Consider the following 18,021-nt stretch of genomic DNA (forward strand, 5'->3'; position numbering starts at 1 on the left):
TGGGCCCCGGCAGCAAAAGATGCCTACAGCACCCGGTATTCCCAGGCGGTCTCCCATCCAAGTACTAACCGGGCCCGACCCTGCTTAGCTTCCGAGATCAGACGAGATCGGGCGTTCTCAGGGTGGTATGGCCGTAGGCACCCCTCAGCCCCTCGGCTGCGCTCTCCAGCACGCCGCGGCACCGCAGCCCGGGCCCAAAAACCGACACCGGGGTCCCTCGGCCACACGCCCCACTCCCGGCCCGCGCCCGGGGCTCCAACGCACGCCCAAAACGCACGCCGGGCACGCCGGGCACACCGGGCACGGCCCTCCTGCCCCTGCGCTCGCCCGCCGCCGCAAAACAGCAGGGCCCCTGGGCCCCGGCAGCAAAAGATGCCTACAGCACCCGGTATTCCCAGGCGGTCTCCCATCCAAGTACTAACCGGGCCCGACCCTGCTTAGCTTCCGAGATCAGACGAGATCGGGCGTTCTCAGGGTGGTATGGCCGTAGGCACCCCTCAGCCCCTCGGCTGCGCTCTCCAGCACGCCGCGGCACCGCAGCCCGGGCCCAAAAACCGACACCGGGGCCCCTCGGCCACACGCCCCACTCCCGGCCCGCGCCCGGGACTCCAACGCTCGCCCACAAAACCCACGCCGGGCACACCGGGCACGGCCCTCCTGCCCCTGCGCTCGCCCGCCGCCGCAAAACAGCAGGGCCCCTGGGCCCCGGCAGCAAAAGATGCCTACAGCACCCGGTATTCCCAGGCGGTCTCCCATCCAAGTACTAACCGGGCCCGACCCTGCTTAGCTTCCGAGATCAGACGAGATCGGGCGTTCTCAGGGTGGTATGGCCGTAGGCACCCCTCAGCCCCTCGGCTGCGCTCTCCAGCACGCCGCGGCACCGCAGCCTGGGCCCAAAAACCGACACCGGGGCCCCTCGGCCACACGCCCCACTCCCGGCCCGCGCCCGGGGCTCCAACGCACACCCACAAAACGCACGCCGGGCACGCCGGGCACAGCCCTCCTGCCCCTGCGCTCGCCCGCCGCCGCAAAACAGCAGGGCCCCTGGGCCCCGGCAGCAAAAGATGCCTACAGCACCCGGTATTCCCAGGCGGTCTCCCATCCAAGTACTAACCGGGCCCGACCCTGCTTAGCTTCCGAGATCAGACGAGATCGGGCGTTCTCAGGGTGGTATGGCCGTAGGCACCCCTCAGCCCCTCGGCTGCGCTCTCCAGCACGCCGCGGCACCGCAGCCCGGGCCCAAAAACCGACACCGGGGCCCCTCGGCCACACGCCCCACTCCCGGCCCGTGCCCGGGGCTCCAACGCACGCCCACAAAACGCACGCCGGGCACGCCGGGCACACCGGGCACGGCCCTCCTGCCCCTGCGCTCGCCTGCCGCCGCAAAACAGCAGGGCCCCTGGCCCCCCGCAGCAAAAGATGCCTACAGCACCCGGTATTCCCAGGCGGTCTCCCATCCAAGTACTAACCGGGCCCGACCCTGCTTAGCTTCCGAGATCAGACGAGATCGGGCGTTCTCAGGGTGGTATGGCCGTAGGCACCCCTCAGCCCTTCGCCTGCGCTCTCCAGCACGCCCCGGCACCGCAGCCCGGGCCCGAAAACCGACACCGGGGCCCCTCGGCCACACGCCCCACTCCCGGCCCGCGCCCGGGGCTCCAACGCTCGCCCACAAAACGCACGCCGGGCACGCCGGGCACACCGGGCACGGCCCTCCTGCCCCTGCGCTCGCCCGCCGCCGCAAAACAGCAGGGCCCCTGGCCCCCCGCAGCAAAAGATGCCTACAGCATCCGGTATTCCCAGGCGGTCTCCCATCCAAGTACTAACCGGGCCCGACCCTGCTTAGCTTCCGAGATCAGACGAGATCGGGCGTTCTCAGGGTGGTATGGCCGTAGGCACCCCTCAGCCCCTCGCCTGCGCTCTCCAGCACGCCGCGGCACCGCAGCCCGGGCCCAAAAACCGACACCGGGGCCCCTCGGCCACACGCCCCACTCCCGGCCCGCGCCCGGGGCTCCAACGCTCGCCCACAAAACGCACGCCGGGCACGCCGGGCACACCGGGCACGGCCCTCCTGCCCCTGCGCTCGCCCGCCGCCCCAAAACAGCGGGGCCCTGGCCCCCCGCAGCAAAAGATGCCTACAGCACCCGGTATTCCCAGGCGGTCTCCCATCCAAGTACTAACCGGGCCCGACCCTGCTTAGCTTCCGAGATCAGACGAGATCGGGCGTTCTCAGGGTGGTATGGCCGTAGGCACCCCGCAGCCCCTCGCCTGCGCTCTCCAGCACGCCCCGGCACCGCAGCCCGGGCCCGAAAACCGACACCGGGGCCCCTCGGCCACACGCCCCACTCCCGGCCCGCGCCCGGGGCTCCAACGCTCGCCCACAAAACGCACGCCGGGCACGCCGGGCACACCGGGCACGGCCCTCCTGCCCCTGCGCTCGCCCGCCGCTGCAAAACAGCGGGGCCCCTGGCCCCCCGCAGCAAAAGATGCCTACAGCACCCGGTATTCCCAGGCGGTCTCCCATCCAAGTACTAACGGGCCCGACCCTGCTTAGCTTCCGAGATCAGACGAGATCGGGCGTTCTCAGGGTGGTATGGCCGTAGGCACCCCTCAGCCCCTCGCCTGCGCTCTCCAGCACGCCCCGGCACCGCAGCCCGGGCCCGAAAACCGACACCGGGGCCCCTCGGCCACACGCCCCACTCCCGGCCCGCGCCCGGGGCTCCAACGCTCGCCCACAAAACGCACGCCTGGCACGCCGGGCACACCGGGCACGGCCCTCCTGCCCTGCGCTCGCCCGCCGCCGCAAAACAGCGGGGCCCCTGGCCCCCGGCAGCAAAAGATGCCTACAGCACCCGGTATTCCCAGGCGGTCTCCCATCCAAGTACTAACCGGGCCCGACCCTGCTTAGCTTCCGAGATCAGACGAGATCGGGCGTTCTCAGGGTGGTATGGCCGTAGGCACCCCTCAGCCCTTCGCCTGCGCTCTCCAGCACGCCCCGGCACCGCAGCCCGGGCCCGAAAACCGACACCGGGGCCCCTCGGCCACACGCCCCACTCCCGGCCCGCGCCCGGGGCTCCAACGCTCGCCCACAAAACGCACGCCGGGCACGCCGGGCACACCGGGCACGGCCCTCCTGCCCCTGCGCTCGCCCGCCGCCGCAAAACAGCGGGGCCCCTGGCCCCCCGCAGCAAAAGATGCCTACAGCACCCGGTATTCCCAGGCGGTCTCCCATCCAAGTACTAACCGGGCCCGACCCTGCTTAGCTTCCGAGATCAGACGAGATCGGGCGTTCTCAGGGTGGTATGGCCGTAGGCACCCCTCAGCCCCTCGCCTGCGCTCTCCAGCACGCCGCGGCACCGCAGCCCGGGCCCAAAAAACCGACACCGGGGCCCCTCGGCCACACGCCCCACTCCCGGCCCGCGCCCGGGGCTCCAACGCTCGCCCACAAAACGCACGCCGGGCACGCCGGGCACACCGGGCACGGCCCTCCTGCCCCTGCGCTCGCCCGCCGCCGCAAAACAGCAGGGCCCCTGGCCCCCGGCAGCAAAAGATGCCTACAGCACCCGGTATTCCCAGGCGGTCTCCCATCCAAGTACTAACCGGGCCCGACCCTGCTTAGCTTCCGAGATCAGACGAGATCGGGCGTTCTCAGGGTGGTATGGCCGTAGGCACCCCTCAGCCCCTCGCCTGCGCTCTCCAGCACGCCGCGGCACCGCAGCCCGGGCCCAAAAACCGACACCGGGGCCCCTCGGCCACACGCCCCACTCCCGGCCCGCGCCCGGGGCTCCAACGCTCGCCCACAAAACGCACGCCGGGCACGCCGGGCACACCGGGCACGGCCCTCCTGCCCCTGCGCTCGCCCGCCGCCGCAAAACAGCGGGGCCCCTGGCCCCCGGCAGCAAAAGATGCCTACAGCACCCGGTATTCCCAGGCGGTCTCCCATCCAAGTACTAACCGGGCCCGACCCTGCTTAGCTTCCGAGATCAGACGAGATCGGGCGTTCTCAGGGTGGTATGGCCGTAGGCACCCCTCAGCCCCTCGCCTGCGCTCTCCAGCACGCCGCGGCACCGCAGCCCGGGCCCGAAAACTGACACCGGGGCCCCTCGGCCACACGCCCCACTCCCGGCCCGCGCCCGGGGCTCCAACGCTCGCCCACAAAACGCACGCCGGGCACGCCGGGCACACCGGGCATGGCCCTCCTGCCCCTGCGCTCGCCCGCTGCCGCAAAACAGCAGGGCCCCTGGCCCCCCGCAGCAAAAGATGCCTACAGCACCCGGTATTCCCAGGCGGTCTCCCATCCAAGTACTAACCGGGCCCGACCCTGCTTAGCTTCCGAGATCAGACGAGATCGGGCGTTCTCAGGGTGGTATGGCCGTAGGCACCCCTCAGCCCCTCGCCTGCGCTCTCCAGCACGCCCCCGGCACCGCAGCCCGGGCCCGAAAACCGACACCGGGGCCCCTCGGCCACACGCCCCACTCCCGGCCCTCGCCGGGGCTCCAACGCTCGCCCACAAAACGCACGCCGGGCACGCCGGGCACACCGGGCACGGCCCTCCTGCCCCTGCGCTCGCCCGCCGCCGCAAAACAGCGGGGCCCCTGGCCCCCCGCAGCAAAAGATGCCTACAGCACCCGGTATTCCCAGGCGGTCTCCCATCCAAGTACTAACCGGGCCCGACCTGCTTAGCTTCCGAGATCAGACGAGATCGGGCGTTCTCAGGGTGGTATGGCCGTAGGCACCCCGCAGCCCTTCGCCTGCGCTCTCCAGCACGCCCCGGCACCGCAGCCCGGGCCCGAAAACCGACACCGGGGCCCCTCGGCCACACGCCCCACTCCCGGCCCGCGCCCGGGGCTCCAACGCTCGCCCACAAAACGCACGCCGGGCACGCCGGGCACACCGGGCACGGCCCTCCTGCCCCTGCGCTCGCCCGCCGCCGCAAAACAGCGGGGCCCCTGGCCCCCGGCAGCAAAAGATGCCTACAGCACCCGGTATTCCCAGGCGGTCTCCCATCCAAGTACTAACCGGGCCCGACCCTGCTTAGCTTCCGAGATCAGACGAGATCGGGGGTTCTCAGGGTGGTATGGCCGTAGGCACCCCTCAGCCCCTCGCCTGCGCTCTCCAGCACGCCGCGGCACCGCAGCCCGGGCCCAAAAACCGACACCGGGGCCCCTCGGCCACACGCCCCACTCCCGGCCCGCGCCCGGGGCTCCAACGCTCGCCCACAAAACGCACGCCGGGCACGCCGGGCACACCGGGCACGGCCCTCCCGCCCCTGCGCTCGCCCGCCGCCGCAAAACAGCGGGGCCCCTGGCCCCCGGCAGCAAAAGATGCCTACAGCACCCGGTATTCCCAGGCGGTCTCCCATCCAAGTACTAACCGGGCCCGACCCTGCTTAGCTTCCGAGATCAGACGAGATCGGGCGTTCTCAGGGTGGTATGGCCGTAGGCACCCCTCAGCCCCTCGCCTGCGCTCTCCAGCACGCCGCGGCACCGCAGCCCGGGCCCGAAAACCGACACCGGGGCCCCTCGGCCACACGCCCCACTCCCGGCCCGCGCCCGGGGCTCCAACGCTCGCCCACAAAACGCACGCCGGGCACGCCGGGCACACCGGGCACGGCCCTCCTGCCCCTGCGCTCGCCCGCTGCCGCAAAACAGCAGGGCCCCTGGCCCCCCGCTGCAAAAGATGCCTACAGCATCCGGTATTCCCAGGCGGTCTCCCATCCAAGTACTAACCGGGCCCGACCCTGCTTAGCTTCCGAGATCAGACGAGATCGGGCGTTCTCAGGGTGGTATGGCCGTAGGCACCCCTCAGCCCCTCGCCTGCGCTCTCCAGCACGCCGCGGCACCGCAGCCCGGGCCCGAAAACCGACACCGGGGCCCCTCGGCCACACGCCCCACTCCCGGCCCGCGCCCGGGGCTCCAACGCTCGCCCACAAAACGCACGCCGGGCACGCCGGGCACACCGGGCACGGCCCTCCTGCCCCTGCGCTCGCCCGCCGCCGCAAAACAGCGGGGCCCCTGGCCCCCCGCAGCAAAAGATGCCTACAGCACCCGGTATTCCCAGGCGGTCTCCCATCCAAGTACTAACCGGGCCCGACCCTGCTTAGCTTCCGAGATCAGACGAGATCGGGCGTTCTCAGGGTGGTATGGCCGTAGGCACCCCTCAGCCCCTCGCCTGCCCTCTCCAGCACGCCCCGGCACCGCAGCCCGGGCCCGAAAACCGACACCGGGGCCCCTCGGCCACACGCCCCACTCCCGGCCCGCGCCCGGGGCTCCAACGCTCGCCCACAAAACGCACGCCGGGCACGCCGGGCACACCGGGCACGGCCCTCCTGCCCCTGCGCTCGCCCGCCGCCGCAAAACAGCGGGGCCCCTGGCCCCCGGCAGCAAAAGATGCCTACAGCACCCGGTATTCCCAGGCGGTCTCCCATCCAAGTACTAACCGGGCCCGACCCTGCTTAGCTTCCGAGATCAGACGAGATCGGGCGTTCTCAGGGTGGTATGGCCGTAGGCACCCCTCAGCCCCTCGCCTGCGCTCTCCAGCACGCCGCGGCACCGCAGCCCGGGCCCAAAAACCGACACCGGGGCCCCTCGGCCACACGCCCCACTCCCGGCCCGCGCCCGGGGCTCCAACGCTCGCCCACAAAACGCACGCCGGGCACGCCGGGCACACCGGGCACGGCCCTCCTGCCCCTGCGCTCGCCCGCCGCCGCAAAACAGCGGGGCCCCTGGCCCCCGGCAGCAAAAGATGCCTACAGCACCCGGTATTCCCAGGCGGTCTCCCATCCAAGTACTAACCGGGCCCGACCCTGCTTAGCTTCCGAGATCAGACGAGATCGGGCGTTCTCAGGGTGGTATGGCCGTAGGCACCCCTCAGCCCCTCGCCTGCGCTCTCCAGCACGCCGCGGCACCGCAGCCCGGGCCCGAAAACTGACACCGGGGCCCCTCGGCCACACGCCCCACTCCCGGCCCGCGCCCGGGGCTCCAACGCTCGCCCACAAAACGCACGCCGGGCACGCCGGGCACACCGGGCACGGCCCTCCTGCCCCTGCGCTCGCCCGCTGCCGCAAAACAGCGGGGCCCCTGGCCCCCCGCAGCAAAAGATGCCTACAGCACCCGGTATTCCCAGGCGGTCTCCCATCCAAGTACTAACCGGGCCCGACCCTGCTTAGCTTCCGAGATCAGACGAGATCGGGCGTTCTCAGGGTGGTATGGCCGTAGGCACCCCTCAGCCCCTCGCCTGCGCTCTCCAGCACGCCGCGGCACCGCAGCCCGGGCCCGAAAACCGACACCGGGGCCCCTCGGCCACACGCCCCACTCCCGGCCCGCGCCCGGGGCTCCAACGCTCGCCCACAAAACGCACGCCGGGCACGCCGGGCACACCGGGCACGGCCCTCCTGCCCCTGCGCTCGCCCGCCGCCGCAAAACAGCGGGGCCCCTGGCCCCCCGCAGCAAAAGATGCCTACAGCACCCGGTATTCCCAGGCGGTCTCCCATCCAAGTACTAACCGGGCCCGACCCTGCTTAGCTTCCGAGATCAGACGAGATCGGGCGTTCTCAGGGTGGTATGGCCGTAGGCACCCCTCAGCCCCTCGCCTGCGCTCTCCAGCACGCCGCGGCACCGCAGCCCGGGCCCAAAAACCGACACCGGGGCCCCTCGGCCACACGCCCCACTCCCGGCCCGCGCCCGGGGCTCCAACGCTCGCCCACAAAACGCACGCCGGGCACGCCGGGCACACCGGGCACGGCCCTCCCGCCCCTGCGCTCGCCCGCCGCCGCAAAACAGCGGGGCCCCTGGCCCCCGGCAGCAAAAGATGCCTACAGCACCCGGTATTCCCAGGCGGTCTCCCATCCAAGTACTAACCGGGCCCGACCCTGCTTAGCTTCCGAGATCAGACGAGATCGGGCGTTCTCAGGGTGGTATGGCCGTAGGCACCCCTCAGCCCCTCGCCTGCGCTCTCCAGCACGCCGCGGCACCGCAGCCCGGGCCCGAAAACCGACACCGGGGCCCCTCGGCCACACGCCCCACTCCCGGCCCGCGCCCGGGGCTCCAACGCTCGCCCACAAAACGCACGCCGGGCACGCCGGGCACACCGGGCACGGCCCTCCTGCCCCTGCGCTCGCCCGCTGCCGCAAAACAGCAGGGCCCCTGGCCCCCCGCTGCAAAAGATGCCTACAGCATCCGGTATTCCCAGGCGGTCTCCCATCCAAGTACTAACCGGGCCCGACCCTGCTTAGCTTCCGAGATCAGACGAGATCGGGCGTTCTCAGGGTGGTATGGCCGTAGGCACCCCTCAGCCCCTCGCCTGCGCTCTCCAGCACGCCCCGGCACCGCAGCCCGGGCCCGAAAACCGACACCGGGGCCCCTCGGCCACACGCCCCACTCCCGGCCCGCGCCCGGGGGCTCCAACGCTCGCCCACAAAACGCACGCCGGGCACGCCGGGCACACCGGGCACGGCCCTCCTGCCCCTGCGCTCGCCCGCCGCCGCAAAACAGCGGGGCCCCTGGCCCCCCGCAGCAAAAGATGCCTACAGCACCCGGTATTCCCAGGCGGTCTCCCATCCAAGTACTAACCGGGCCCGACCCTGCTTAGCTTCCGAGATCAGACGAGATCGGGCGTTCTCAGGGTGGTATGGCCGTAGGCACCCCTCAGCCCCTCGCCTGCCCTCTCCAGCACGCCCCGGCACCGCAGCCCGGGCCCGAAAACCGACACCGGGGCCCCTCGGCCACACGCCCCACTCCCGGCCCGCGCCCGGGGCTCCAACGCTCGCCCACAAAACGCACGCCGGGCACGCCGGGCACACCGGGCACGGCCCTCCTGCCCCTGCGCTCGCCCGCCGCCGCAAAACAGCGGGGCCCCTGGCCCCCGGCAGCAAAAGATGCCTACAGCACCCGGTATTCCCAGGCGGTCTCCCATCCAAGTACTAACCGGGCCCGACCCTGCTTAGCTTCCGAGATCAGACGAGATCGGGCGTTCTCAGGGTGGTATGGCCGTAGGCACCCCTCAGCCCCTCGCCTGCGCTCTCCAGCACGCCGCGGCACCGCAGCCCGGGCCCAAAAACCGACACCGGGGCCCCTCGGCCACACGCCCCACTCCCGGCCCGCGCCCGGGGCTCCAACGCTCGCCCACAAAACGCACGCCGGGCACGCCGGGCACACCGGGCACGGCCCTCCTGCCCCTGCGCTCGCCCGCCGCCGCAAAACAGCGGGGCCCCTGGCCCCCGGCAGCAAAAGATGCCTACAGCACCCGGTATTCCCAGGCGGTCTCCCATCCAAGTACTAACCGGGCCCGACCCTGCTTAGCTTCCGAGATCAGACGAGATCGGGCGTTCTCAGGGTGGTATGGCCGTAGGCACCCCTCAGCCCCTCGCCTGCGCTCTCCAGCACGCCGCGGCACCGCAGCCCGGGCCCGAAAACTGACACCGGGGCCCCTCGGCCACACGCCCCACTCCCGGCCCGCGCCCGGGGCTCCAACGCTCGCCCACAAAACGCACGCCGGGCACGCCGGGCACACCGGGCACGGCCCTCCTGCCCCTGCGCTCGCCCGCTGCCGCAAAACAGCGGGGCCCCTGGCCCCCCGCAGCAAAAGATGCCTACAGCACCCGGTATTCCCAGGCGGTCTCCCATCCAAGTACTAACCGGGCCCGACCCTGCTTAGCTTCCGAGATCAGACGAGATCGGGCGTTCTCAGGGTGGTATGGCCGTAGGCACCCCTCAGCCCCTCGCCTGCGCTCTCCAGCACGCCGCGGCACCGCAGCCCGGGCCCGAAAACCGACACCGGGGCCCCTCGGCCACACGCCCCACTCCCGGCCCGCGCCCGGGGCTCCAACGCTCGCCCACAAAACGCACGCCGGGCACGCCGGGCACACCGGGCACGGCCCTCCTGCCCCTGCGCTCGCCCGCCGCCGCAAAACAGCGGGGCCCCTGGCCCCCCGCAGCAAAAGATGCCTACAGCACCCGGTATTCCCAGGCGGTCTCCCATCCAAGTACTAACCGGGCCCGACCCTGCTTAGCTTCCGAGATCAGACGAGATCGGGCGTTCTCAGGGTGGTATGGCCGTAGGCACCCCGCAGCCCTTCGCCTGCGCTCTCCAGCACGCCCCGGCACCGCAGCCCGGGCCCGAAAACCGACACCGGGGCCCCTCGGCCACACGCCCCACTCCCGGCCCGCGCCCGGGGCTCCAACGCTCGCCCACAAAACGCACGCCGGGCACGCCGGGCACACCGGGCACGGCCCTCCTGCCCCTGCGCTTGCCCGCCGCCGCAAAACAGCAGGGCCCCTGGCCCCCGGCAGCAAAAGATGCCTACAGCACCCGGTATTCCCAGGCGGTCTCCCATCCAAGTACTAACCGGGCCCGACCCTGCTTAGCTTCCGAGATCAGACGAGATCGGGCGTTCTCAGGGTGGTATGGCCGTAGGCACCCCTCAGCCCCTCGCCTGCGCTCTCCAGCACGCCCCGGCACCGCAGCCCGGGCCCGAAAACCGACACCGGGGCCCCTCGGCCACACGCCCCACTCCCGGCCCGCGCCCGGGGCTCCAACGCTCGCCCACAAAACGCACGCCGGGCACGCCGGGCACACCGGGCACGGCCCTCCTGCCCCTGCGCTCGCCCGCCGCCGCAAAACAGCAGGGCCCCTGGCCCCCGGCAGCAAAAGATGCCTACAGCACCCGGTATTCCCAGGCGGTCTCCCATCCAAGTACTAACCGGGCCCGACCCTGCTTAGCTTCCGAGATCAGACGAGATCGGGCGTTCTCAGGGTGGTATGGCCGTAGGCACCCCTCAGCCCCTCGCCTGCGCTCTCCAGCACGCCGCGGCACCGCAGCCCGGGCCCAAAAACCGACACCGGGGCCCCTCGGCCACACGCCCCACTCCCGGCCCGCGCCCGGGGCTCCAACGCTCGCCCACAAAACGCACGCCGGGCACGCCGGGCACACCGGGCACGGCCCTCCTGCCCCTGCGCTCGCCCGCCGCCGCAAAACAGCGGGGCCCCTGGCCCCCGGCAGCAAAAGATGCCTACAGCACCCGGTATTCCCAGGCGGTCTCCCATCCAAGTACTAACCGGGCCCGACCCTGCTTAGCTTCCGAGATCAGACGAGATCGGGCGTTCTCAGGGTGGTATGGCCGTAGGCACCCCTCAGCCCCTCGCCTGCGCTCTCCAGCACGCCGCGGCACCGCAGCCCGGGCCCGAAAACCGACACCGGGGCCCCTCGGCCACAGGCCCCACTTCCGGCCCGCGCCCGGGGCTCCAACGCTCGCCCACAAAACGCACGCCGGGCACGCCGGGCACACCGGGCACGGCCCTCCTGCCCCTGCGCTCGCCCGCCGCCGCAAAACAGCGGGGCCCCTGGCCCCCCGCAGCAAAAGATGCCTACAGCACCCGGTATTCCCAGGCGGTCTCCCATCCAAGTACTAACCGGGCCCGACCCTGCTTAGCTTCCGAGATCAGACGAGATCGGGCGTTCTCAGGGTGGTATGGCCGTAGGCACCCCGCAGCCCTTCGCCTGCGCTCTCCAGCACGCCCCGGCACCGCAGCCCGGGCCCGAAAACCGACACCGGGGCCCCTCGGCCACACGCCCCACTCCCGGCCCGCGCCCGGGGCTCCAACGCTCGCCCACAAAACGCACGCCGGGCACGCCGGGCACACCGGGCACGGCCCTCCTGCCCCTGCGCTCGCCCGCCGCCGCAAAACAGCAGGGCCCCTGGCCCCCGGCAGCAAAAGATGCCTACAGCACCCGGTATTCCCAGGCGGTCTCCCATCCAAGTACTAACCGGGCCCGACCCTGCTTAGCTTCCGAGATCAGACGAGATCGGGCGTTCTCAGGGTGGTATGGCCGTAGGCACCCCTCAGCCCCTCGCCTGCGCTCTCCAGCACGCCGCGGCACCGCAGCCCGGGCCCAAAAACCGACACCGGGGCCCCTCGGCCACACGCCCCACTCCCGGCCCGCGCCCGGGGCTCCAACGCTCGCCCACAAAACGCACGCCGGGCACGCCGGGCACACCGGGCACGGCCCTCCTGCCCCTGCGCTCGCCCGCCGCCGCAAAACAGCGGGGCCCCTGGCCCCCGGCAGCAAAAGATGCCTACAGCACCCGGTATTCCCAGGCGGTCCCCATCCAAGTACTAACCGGGCCCGACCCTGCTTAGCTTCCGAGATCAGACGAGATCGGGCGTTCTCAGGGTGGTATGGCCGTAGGCACCCCTCAGCCCCTCGCCTGCGCTCTCCAGCACGCCGCGGCACCGCAGACCGGGCCCGAAAACTGACACCGGGGCCCCTCGGCCACACGCCCCACTCCCGGCCCGCGCCCGGGGCTCCAACGCTCGCCCACAAAACGCACGCCGGGCACGCCGGGCACACCGGGCACGGCCCTCCTGCCCCTGCGCTCGCCCGCTGCCGCAAAACAGCAGGGCCCCTGGCCCCCCGCAGCAAAAGATGCCTACAGCACCCGGTATTCCCAGGCGGTCTCCCATCCAAGTACTAACCGGGCCCGACCCTGCTTAGCTTCCGAGATCAGACGAGATCGGGCGTTCTCAGGGTGGTATGGCCGTAGGCACCCCTCAGCCCCTCGCCTGCCCTCTCCAGCACGCCCCGGCACCGCAGCCCGGGCCCGAAAACCGACACCGGGGCCCCTCGGCCACACGCCCCACTCCCGGCCCGCGCCCGGGGCTCCAACGCTCGCCCACAAAACGCACGCCGGGCACGCCGGGCACACCGGGCACGGCCCTCCTGCCCCTGCGCTCGCCCGCCGCCGCAAAACAGCGGGGCCCCTGGCCCCCGGCAGCAAAAGATGCCTACAGCACCCGGTATTCCCAGGCGGTCTCCCATCCAAGTACTAACCGGGCCCGACCCTGCTTAGCTTCCGAGATCAGACGAGATCGGGCGTTCTCAGGGTGGTATGGCCGTAGGCACCCCTCAGCCCCTCGGCTGCGCTCTCCAGCACGCCCCGGCACCGCAGCCCGGGCCCAAAAACCGACACCGGGGCCCCTCGGCCACACGCCCCACTCCCGGCCCGTGCCCGGGGCTCCAACGCTCGCCCACAAAACGCACGCCGGGCACGCCGGGCACACCGGGCACGGCCCTCCTGCCCCTGCGCTCGCCCGCCGCCGCAAAACAGCAGGGCCCCTGGCCCCCGGCAGCAAAAGATGCCTACAGCACCCGGTATTCCCAGGCGGTCTCCCATCCAAGTACTAACCGGGCCCGACCCTGCTTAGCTTCCGAGATCAGACGAGATCGGGCGTTCTCAGGGTGGTATGGCCGTAGGCACCCCTCAGCCCCTCGCCTGCGCTCTCCAGCACGCCGCGGCACCGCAGCCCGGGCCCAGAAACCGACACCGGGGCCCCTCGGCCACTCGCCCCACTCCCTGCCCGCACCCGGGGCTCCAACGCTCGCCCACAAAACGCACGCCGGGCACACCGGGCACGGCCCTCCTGCCCCTGCGCTCGCCCGCCGCCGCAAAACAGCAGGGCCCCTGGCCCCCGGCAGCAAAAGATGCCTACAGCACCCGGTATTCCCAGGCGGTCTCCCATCCAAGTACTAACCGGGCCCGACCCTGCTTAGCTTCCGAGATCAGACGAGATCGGGCGTTCTCAGGGTGGTATGGCCGTAGGCACCCCTCAGCCCCTCGCCTGCGCTCTCCAGCACGCCGCGGCACCGCAGCCCGGGCCCAAAAACCGACACCGGGGCCCCTCGGCCACACGCCCCACTCACGGCCCGCGCCCGGGGCTCCAACGCTCGCCCACAAAACCCACGCCGGGCACACCGGGCACGGCCCTCCTGCCCCTGCGCTCGCCCGACGCCGCAAAACAGCAGGGCCCCTGGGCCCCGGCAGCAAAAGATGCCTACAGCACCCGGTATTCCCAGGCGGTCTCCCATCCAAGTACTAACCGGGCCCGACCCTGCTTAGCTTCCGAGATCAGACGAGATCGGGCGTTCTCAGGGTGGTATGGCCGTAGGCACCCCTCAGCCCCTCGGCTGCGCTCTCCAGCACGCCGCGGCACCGCAGCCCGGGCCCAAAAACCGACACCGGGGCCCCTCGGCCACACGCCCCACTCCCGGCCCGCGCCCGGGGCTCCAACGCTCGCCCACAAAACGCACGCCGGGCACACCGGGCACGGCCCTCCTGCCCCTGCGCTCGCCCGACGCCGCAAAACAGCAGGGCCCCTGGGCCCCGGCAGCAAAAGATGCCTACAGCACCCGGTATTCCCAGGCGGTCTCCCATCCAAGTACTAACCGGGCCCGACCCTGCTTAGCTTCCGAGATCAGACGAGATCGGGCGTTCTCAGGGTGGTATGGCCGTAGGCACCCCTCAGCCCCTCGGCTGCGCTCTCCAGCACGCCGCGGCACCGCAGCCCGGGCCCAAAATCCGACACCGGGGCCCCTCGGCCACACGCCCCACTCCCGGCCCGCGCCCGGGGCTCCAACGCTCGCCCACAAAACGCACGCCGGGCACGCCGGGCACACCGGGCACGGCCCTCCTGCCCCTGCGCTCGCCCGACGCCGCAAAACAGCAGGGCCCCTGGCCCCCGGCAGCAAAAGATGCCTACAGCACCCGGTATTCCCAGGCGGTCTCCCATCCAAGTACTAACCGGGCCCAACCCTGCTTAGCTTCCGAGATCAGACGAGATCGGGCGTTCTCAGGGTGGTATGGCCGTAGGCACCCCTCAGCCCCTCGGCTGCGCTCTCCAGCACGCCGCGGCACCGCAGCCCGGGCCCAAAAACCGACACCGGGGCCCCTCGGCCACACGCCCCACTCCCGGCCCGCGCCCGGGGCTCCAACGCTCGCCCACAAAACGCACGCCGGGCACGCCGGGCACGGCCCTCCTGCCCCTGCGCACGCCCGCCGCCCCAAAACAGCAGGGCCCCGGCAGCAAAAGATGCCTACAGCACCCGGTATTCCCAGGCGGTCTCCCATCCAAGTACTAACCGGGCTCGATGCGCTTTATATTCTGTGAAGTAAATTAGATTTTTCCATGGGTTCTGTTTTCGTACGCCTAGAATAGTGTAGGGAAAGTTTATGTTTGCTTACACTCCGGGCCCGAAGGTATCGCGGGGTCTAATGCAGGTTTTTCATGCCTTAAAGCCATCTTCCGAAATGTCGTCTGAGCGGAACGGCTTTCGCGTCGGTGCGAGGTCCGGGCGGTGATGGGCGGTCCAGGTTTGGCGGGAACACGGCTGTGTGGAATGGGCGAATGCTATTGGTCATACCGGCGTTGCGAGTCCTGATTGGCAGATCCATTGCCTTCCCCGTGTTCCGATTGGTGGCGCTTGACCTCCCCGGCTGCGGTTTCCGTCCCCTTCCCCTTTGTCCCAACGCCTGCCGTGCTGATTCTTCCCCTTCTATGCAATCCCTATCCCGCCCCCACTGACCTTCCCCCGGCCTACAGAGTCTTCTCCGCCTCACAGTCCCTGTTCCACCCATAAGACCTTCCCCGGCCCAGTGTCCCTGCCTGGGAAGCAGTGTGTATTCTGGGCCTCGATTCTTCCCCGAGCCCACCGACCGTACCCTGGCCCACAGTCCATATTCTGGCCCCGCAGTCCCAATTCCAACTCTACAGTAACTAACCCCGCCTTACAGTTGCTATCCCAACCCCACTGTGACGTCAGCTGCAGTCCTAGAGTCACTCTCCCAATATCAGTGATTCCATCTCCAGTCCCACGGGGTTTTTTTAACCAGCTCCATCTTTGCATCTTCCCACTGCTCCCAGGTGAAGCTTCTCCTTCTTGTTGTGGAAGGATCTTAAGTTTCACTCCAGAGCTGTGAGGTTTCAACTTCAACACTAGAATCCATATTCCAAATCCAGTTTGAAAGCTTTTTTTCCAGTTCTAGCCCCACAGTTGCTATCCCAGTCCTATAGTGATTTCAGCTCCATCCCTGAAGTTGCATTCCAGCCCAACAGTCCCTGTACCAGTCCTACAGTTCTTATCCCACTCTGCAGTCATTTTCCCTTTATTTCTCTGCCAGCTCCACTGCTTCACCTTCAGTTCTGCATCTTCCCACCACTTCTGGGTGAAGCTGCTCCTGGATCAGGCCTGGATCTTCTTTTCACATCCAGGTCTCTCATGCTTCAGCTCCAGCTCTAGAATTCACATTCCATCTCCAGCCTGTCATGGGTGGGACTGGTAACTTCAGACAAAGTTAAGAAACCCTCCCATTGTGTCACAAGGTGCAGAAAAGGATTCCCTTGCTTTCTAAACTCCTTCTCAGAGAGAGGAGCCTGGGGCAGCTGTATCCAGCCCCAGCCCTGGACTTTGCTAAGAAAATAAGTTTTACAACTTTATCCCACAGGTTTTAATGACAGATATATTTTTATAAGAATGAATTATTTATGATGATGAATGATCAGAAAAAATAACTCAATCAGAATTATTTACTGCACACTATAAAAGCCGAAACTATTCTATTACAAGAGAGGATTGTGCATTATATCAAAGCAGTATTAAAGCAATTATATTAAAGCTAGCAAAAAGAAACCATTACTAGAGACTGATGTAACTCACCCATACCAATGACTGTGGACAAATCTCTTTCTTCTAACCTTTAGGAGTATCCTTGGTGAGCATCCCTAAAGCCCAGTGGAAGAATCTGCACACACTCCAAGGAGGAATATATTAGAAGAACCTACTATATGGAAAGTGGACTGGACTTTTATAGTGTGAAGGAGGTGACCACCAGTAATATGCCTACAGGTCAGTTTAGCAGTTTATCTGCCAAATCTTTGTCTTGTTATGAGCAGGTTGATTTGAGGCTGGTCTGCCAGATTGAGACATTGTGCCAGATTTTTAGCAGCATTCAACACCAAATACCAGCACCCGATGTCCCTCTCAGCCCACCATTGGTAGCTTGCAAAATAGGGCATTGTTTGAGTTGTTTGACCACATTTCAGGGCTGAGCACCCTGTTACACAGCCGCACAGGCCCTATCCCCACCCCACAGTGATTCTACCCCCAGACGCATGGGATTTATCCAGCCCCAGAGGTTTCATTGCTCCACATCAGTCTGGATTGAGCCCCAGGGGCTTCAATATACCCCTCTGGCCTCACAGCCACAGCCCTATAATTTTTACTTTAAAAACATCATGTATCAAGTAATAGAATAAATAAATAGAATGAAATAAAAATATGACAATGCAACAGTATAAATAAATCTTAATACAACTAGGATAATGTAAAACTAAGAGAATAAATAATAAAATAGAATTGGTAGAAAATGAACCTGGATCTAGACCCAAACTGATGTGGAGCAATGGAAACGGTGAGGCTGGAGGTGGGTAAATCCCATGGGGAAGGGGATGGAGCTGAAGCTTGGGGCCTGCAGGAGCTGTCAGGGGAATTCCAGTCCTCCCAGCAATAGTACCACCCACAAGCTGGGAGTGGAGGTCTCAGGGCTGATCCTGGGGCACAGAGCCAGCCCAGAGGCACCTTTTGGGGTGCAGAACAGGGACTAAACACTGTTTCCAGCACCTAATCCTGGCTGAGGGTCCTGTGGATAGGTGGGGTGCAGGGCAAGGTGTGTGCTGCAGGCCAGGGCTCATTTGCCCCCAAAGTTGGGGGTGCATTGGGATGACTTTGGCAGCTCCTACAGATATTGAAGTGATGACAGTTACTGATTCATCACCTTGTCAACAGCACAGGAGCAAAATGACAACCAGGAGCAGCTTTTAGCCAAGGCAGTGGAAAGCTGAGGAGCTGGAACTGAGGCAGTACAGCTGGCGGTTACGTAGAGAATGTGGGGCTCAGGGTGAAACCTCTGTGGGGCTAGATAGGGGCTGTGGGGCAGGGATAGGCTCTGTAGGCCTGCAGCTGGAATATGGGTTCTAGAGATGAAGCTGAAGCATCACAGAGCTGAAACTGAAATGAACATCCTGCCTTGATCCAGGAGCAGCTTCACATGGCAGCATCAGGAGGATGTGGGGCTGGAACAGAAACATCAGAGCTGGTGGAGCTTGTGGGGCTGGAGCTGGAATCACAGTAGGGCTGGGATAGGACTGTGTGTCTGTGATAGGAATTATGGAGCCAGGATAACAACTTTACAG

General features: G+C 67.8%; 42 non-coding genes across 42 annotated transcripts; all 42 read right to left on the reverse strand.

Annotated features, from left to right (window-relative positions):
* Nucleotides 1-20: 20 nt before the first annotated feature.
* On the reverse strand, nucleotides 21-139 carry LOC119704869. The gene has a single exon (XR_005258090.1). It is a non-coding gene; the product is annotated as a 5S ribosomal RNA (ribosomal RNA).
* A 234-nt stretch (nucleotides 140-373) lies between these two features.
* LOC119704822 lies at nucleotides 374-492 on the reverse strand. Its single transcript, XR_005258044.1, has one exon. It is a non-coding gene; the product is annotated as a 5S ribosomal RNA (ribosomal RNA).
* A 227-nt stretch (nucleotides 493-719) lies between these two features.
* Nucleotides 720-838, reverse strand: LOC119704826. Its single transcript, XR_005258048.1, has one exon. It is a non-coding gene; the product is annotated as a 5S ribosomal RNA (ribosomal RNA).
* A 227-nt stretch (nucleotides 839-1,065) lies between these two features.
* LOC119704827 lies at nucleotides 1,066-1,184 on the reverse strand. The gene has a single exon (XR_005258049.1). It is a non-coding gene; the product is annotated as a 5S ribosomal RNA (ribosomal RNA).
* A 236-nt stretch (nucleotides 1,185-1,420) lies between these two features.
* Nucleotides 1,421-1,539, reverse strand: LOC119704828. Its single transcript, XR_005258050.1, has one exon. It is a non-coding gene; the product is annotated as a 5S ribosomal RNA (ribosomal RNA).
* Nucleotides 1,540-1,775: 236 nt separating this feature from the next.
* Nucleotides 1,776-1,894, reverse strand: LOC119704864. The gene has a single exon (XR_005258085.1). It is a non-coding gene; the product is annotated as a 5S ribosomal RNA (ribosomal RNA).
* A 235-nt stretch (nucleotides 1,895-2,129) lies between these two features.
* Nucleotides 2,130-2,248, reverse strand: LOC119704829. Its single transcript, XR_005258051.1, has one exon. It is a non-coding gene; the product is annotated as a 5S ribosomal RNA (ribosomal RNA).
* A 236-nt stretch (nucleotides 2,249-2,484) lies between these two features.
* LOC119704868 lies at nucleotides 2,485-2,602 on the reverse strand. Its single transcript, XR_005258089.1, has one exon. It is a non-coding gene; the product is annotated as a 5S ribosomal RNA (ribosomal RNA).
* Nucleotides 2,603-2,837: 235 nt separating this feature from the next.
* On the reverse strand, nucleotides 2,838-2,956 carry LOC119704830. Its single transcript, XR_005258052.1, has one exon. It is a non-coding gene; the product is annotated as a 5S ribosomal RNA (ribosomal RNA).
* Nucleotides 2,957-3,192: 236 nt separating this feature from the next.
* LOC119704831 lies at nucleotides 3,193-3,311 on the reverse strand. The gene has a single exon (XR_005258053.1). It is a non-coding gene; the product is annotated as a 5S ribosomal RNA (ribosomal RNA).
* A 237-nt stretch (nucleotides 3,312-3,548) lies between these two features.
* On the reverse strand, nucleotides 3,549-3,667 carry LOC119704832. The gene has a single exon (XR_005258054.1). It is a non-coding gene; the product is annotated as a 5S ribosomal RNA (ribosomal RNA).
* Nucleotides 3,668-3,903: 236 nt separating this feature from the next.
* On the reverse strand, nucleotides 3,904-4,022 carry LOC119704833. The gene has a single exon (XR_005258055.1). It is a non-coding gene; the product is annotated as a 5S ribosomal RNA (ribosomal RNA).
* A 236-nt stretch (nucleotides 4,023-4,258) lies between these two features.
* Nucleotides 4,259-4,377, reverse strand: LOC119704834. Its single transcript, XR_005258056.1, has one exon. It is a non-coding gene; the product is annotated as a 5S ribosomal RNA (ribosomal RNA).
* Nucleotides 4,378-4,613: 236 nt separating this feature from the next.
* On the reverse strand, nucleotides 4,614-4,731 carry LOC119704871. The gene has a single exon (XR_005258091.1). It is a non-coding gene; the product is annotated as a 5S ribosomal RNA (ribosomal RNA).
* Nucleotides 4,732-4,967: 236 nt separating this feature from the next.
* LOC119704862 lies at nucleotides 4,968-5,086 on the reverse strand. Its single transcript, XR_005258083.1, has one exon. It is a non-coding gene; the product is annotated as a 5S ribosomal RNA (ribosomal RNA).
* Nucleotides 5,087-5,322: 236 nt separating this feature from the next.
* On the reverse strand, nucleotides 5,323-5,441 carry LOC119704836. Its single transcript, XR_005258058.1, has one exon. It is a non-coding gene; the product is annotated as a 5S ribosomal RNA (ribosomal RNA).
* A 236-nt stretch (nucleotides 5,442-5,677) lies between these two features.
* LOC119704865 lies at nucleotides 5,678-5,796 on the reverse strand. Its single transcript, XR_005258086.1, has one exon. It is a non-coding gene; the product is annotated as a 5S ribosomal RNA (ribosomal RNA).
* Nucleotides 5,797-6,032: 236 nt separating this feature from the next.
* On the reverse strand, nucleotides 6,033-6,151 carry LOC119704837. The gene has a single exon (XR_005258059.1). It is a non-coding gene; the product is annotated as a 5S ribosomal RNA (ribosomal RNA).
* Nucleotides 6,152-6,387: 236 nt separating this feature from the next.
* LOC119704838 lies at nucleotides 6,388-6,506 on the reverse strand. Its single transcript, XR_005258060.1, has one exon. It is a non-coding gene; the product is annotated as a 5S ribosomal RNA (ribosomal RNA).
* A 236-nt stretch (nucleotides 6,507-6,742) lies between these two features.
* Nucleotides 6,743-6,861, reverse strand: LOC119704839. Its single transcript, XR_005258061.1, has one exon. It is a non-coding gene; the product is annotated as a 5S ribosomal RNA (ribosomal RNA).
* A 236-nt stretch (nucleotides 6,862-7,097) lies between these two features.
* On the reverse strand, nucleotides 7,098-7,216 carry LOC119704840. The gene has a single exon (XR_005258062.1). It is a non-coding gene; the product is annotated as a 5S ribosomal RNA (ribosomal RNA).
* Nucleotides 7,217-7,452: 236 nt separating this feature from the next.
* Nucleotides 7,453-7,571, reverse strand: LOC119704841. The gene has a single exon (XR_005258063.1). It is a non-coding gene; the product is annotated as a 5S ribosomal RNA (ribosomal RNA).
* Nucleotides 7,572-7,807: 236 nt separating this feature from the next.
* LOC119704842 lies at nucleotides 7,808-7,926 on the reverse strand. The gene has a single exon (XR_005258064.1). It is a non-coding gene; the product is annotated as a 5S ribosomal RNA (ribosomal RNA).
* A 236-nt stretch (nucleotides 7,927-8,162) lies between these two features.
* LOC119704866 lies at nucleotides 8,163-8,281 on the reverse strand. The gene has a single exon (XR_005258087.1). It is a non-coding gene; the product is annotated as a 5S ribosomal RNA (ribosomal RNA).
* Nucleotides 8,282-8,518: 237 nt separating this feature from the next.
* On the reverse strand, nucleotides 8,519-8,637 carry LOC119704843. Its single transcript, XR_005258065.1, has one exon. It is a non-coding gene; the product is annotated as a 5S ribosomal RNA (ribosomal RNA).
* Nucleotides 8,638-8,873: 236 nt separating this feature from the next.
* Nucleotides 8,874-8,992, reverse strand: LOC119704844. The gene has a single exon (XR_005258066.1). It is a non-coding gene; the product is annotated as a 5S ribosomal RNA (ribosomal RNA).
* A 236-nt stretch (nucleotides 8,993-9,228) lies between these two features.
* Nucleotides 9,229-9,347, reverse strand: LOC119704845. The gene has a single exon (XR_005258067.1). It is a non-coding gene; the product is annotated as a 5S ribosomal RNA (ribosomal RNA).
* A 236-nt stretch (nucleotides 9,348-9,583) lies between these two features.
* On the reverse strand, nucleotides 9,584-9,702 carry LOC119704847. The gene has a single exon (XR_005258069.1). It is a non-coding gene; the product is annotated as a 5S ribosomal RNA (ribosomal RNA).
* Nucleotides 9,703-9,938: 236 nt separating this feature from the next.
* On the reverse strand, nucleotides 9,939-10,057 carry LOC119704848. The gene has a single exon (XR_005258070.1). It is a non-coding gene; the product is annotated as a 5S ribosomal RNA (ribosomal RNA).
* Nucleotides 10,058-10,293: 236 nt separating this feature from the next.
* LOC119704849 lies at nucleotides 10,294-10,412 on the reverse strand. Its single transcript, XR_005258071.1, has one exon. It is a non-coding gene; the product is annotated as a 5S ribosomal RNA (ribosomal RNA).
* A 236-nt stretch (nucleotides 10,413-10,648) lies between these two features.
* LOC119704850 lies at nucleotides 10,649-10,767 on the reverse strand. Its single transcript, XR_005258072.1, has one exon. It is a non-coding gene; the product is annotated as a 5S ribosomal RNA (ribosomal RNA).
* Nucleotides 10,768-11,003: 236 nt separating this feature from the next.
* Nucleotides 11,004-11,122, reverse strand: LOC119704851. The gene has a single exon (XR_005258073.1). It is a non-coding gene; the product is annotated as a 5S ribosomal RNA (ribosomal RNA).
* A 236-nt stretch (nucleotides 11,123-11,358) lies between these two features.
* LOC119704852 lies at nucleotides 11,359-11,477 on the reverse strand. The gene has a single exon (XR_005258074.1). It is a non-coding gene; the product is annotated as a 5S ribosomal RNA (ribosomal RNA).
* Nucleotides 11,478-11,713: 236 nt separating this feature from the next.
* LOC119704853 lies at nucleotides 11,714-11,832 on the reverse strand. Its single transcript, XR_005258075.1, has one exon. It is a non-coding gene; the product is annotated as a 5S ribosomal RNA (ribosomal RNA).
* A 236-nt stretch (nucleotides 11,833-12,068) lies between these two features.
* LOC119704867 lies at nucleotides 12,069-12,186 on the reverse strand. Its single transcript, XR_005258088.1, has one exon. It is a non-coding gene; the product is annotated as a 5S ribosomal RNA (ribosomal RNA).
* Nucleotides 12,187-12,422: 236 nt separating this feature from the next.
* On the reverse strand, nucleotides 12,423-12,541 carry LOC119704855. Its single transcript, XR_005258076.1, has one exon. It is a non-coding gene; the product is annotated as a 5S ribosomal RNA (ribosomal RNA).
* Nucleotides 12,542-12,777: 236 nt separating this feature from the next.
* LOC119704856 lies at nucleotides 12,778-12,896 on the reverse strand. Its single transcript, XR_005258077.1, has one exon. It is a non-coding gene; the product is annotated as a 5S ribosomal RNA (ribosomal RNA).
* A 236-nt stretch (nucleotides 12,897-13,132) lies between these two features.
* Nucleotides 13,133-13,251, reverse strand: LOC119704857. The gene has a single exon (XR_005258078.1). It is a non-coding gene; the product is annotated as a 5S ribosomal RNA (ribosomal RNA).
* Nucleotides 13,252-13,478: 227 nt separating this feature from the next.
* Nucleotides 13,479-13,597, reverse strand: LOC119704859. Its single transcript, XR_005258080.1, has one exon. It is a non-coding gene; the product is annotated as a 5S ribosomal RNA (ribosomal RNA).
* A 227-nt stretch (nucleotides 13,598-13,824) lies between these two features.
* On the reverse strand, nucleotides 13,825-13,943 carry LOC119704860. The gene has a single exon (XR_005258081.1). It is a non-coding gene; the product is annotated as a 5S ribosomal RNA (ribosomal RNA).
* Nucleotides 13,944-14,170: 227 nt separating this feature from the next.
* On the reverse strand, nucleotides 14,171-14,289 carry LOC119704861. Its single transcript, XR_005258082.1, has one exon. It is a non-coding gene; the product is annotated as a 5S ribosomal RNA (ribosomal RNA).
* Nucleotides 14,290-14,525: 236 nt separating this feature from the next.
* On the reverse strand, nucleotides 14,526-14,644 carry LOC119704816. The gene has a single exon (XR_005258038.1). It is a non-coding gene; the product is annotated as a 5S ribosomal RNA (ribosomal RNA).
* Between the last annotated feature and the right edge of the window lie 3,377 nt (nucleotides 14,645-18,021).

The sequence above is a fragment of the Motacilla alba genome, chromosome 9 (genome assembly GCF_015832195.1).
Source record: "Motacilla alba alba isolate MOTALB_02 chromosome 9, Motacilla_alba_V1.0_pri, whole genome shotgun sequence".
Classification (NCBI taxonomy): Eukaryota; Metazoa; Chordata; class Aves; order Passeriformes; family Motacillidae; genus Motacilla; species Motacilla alba.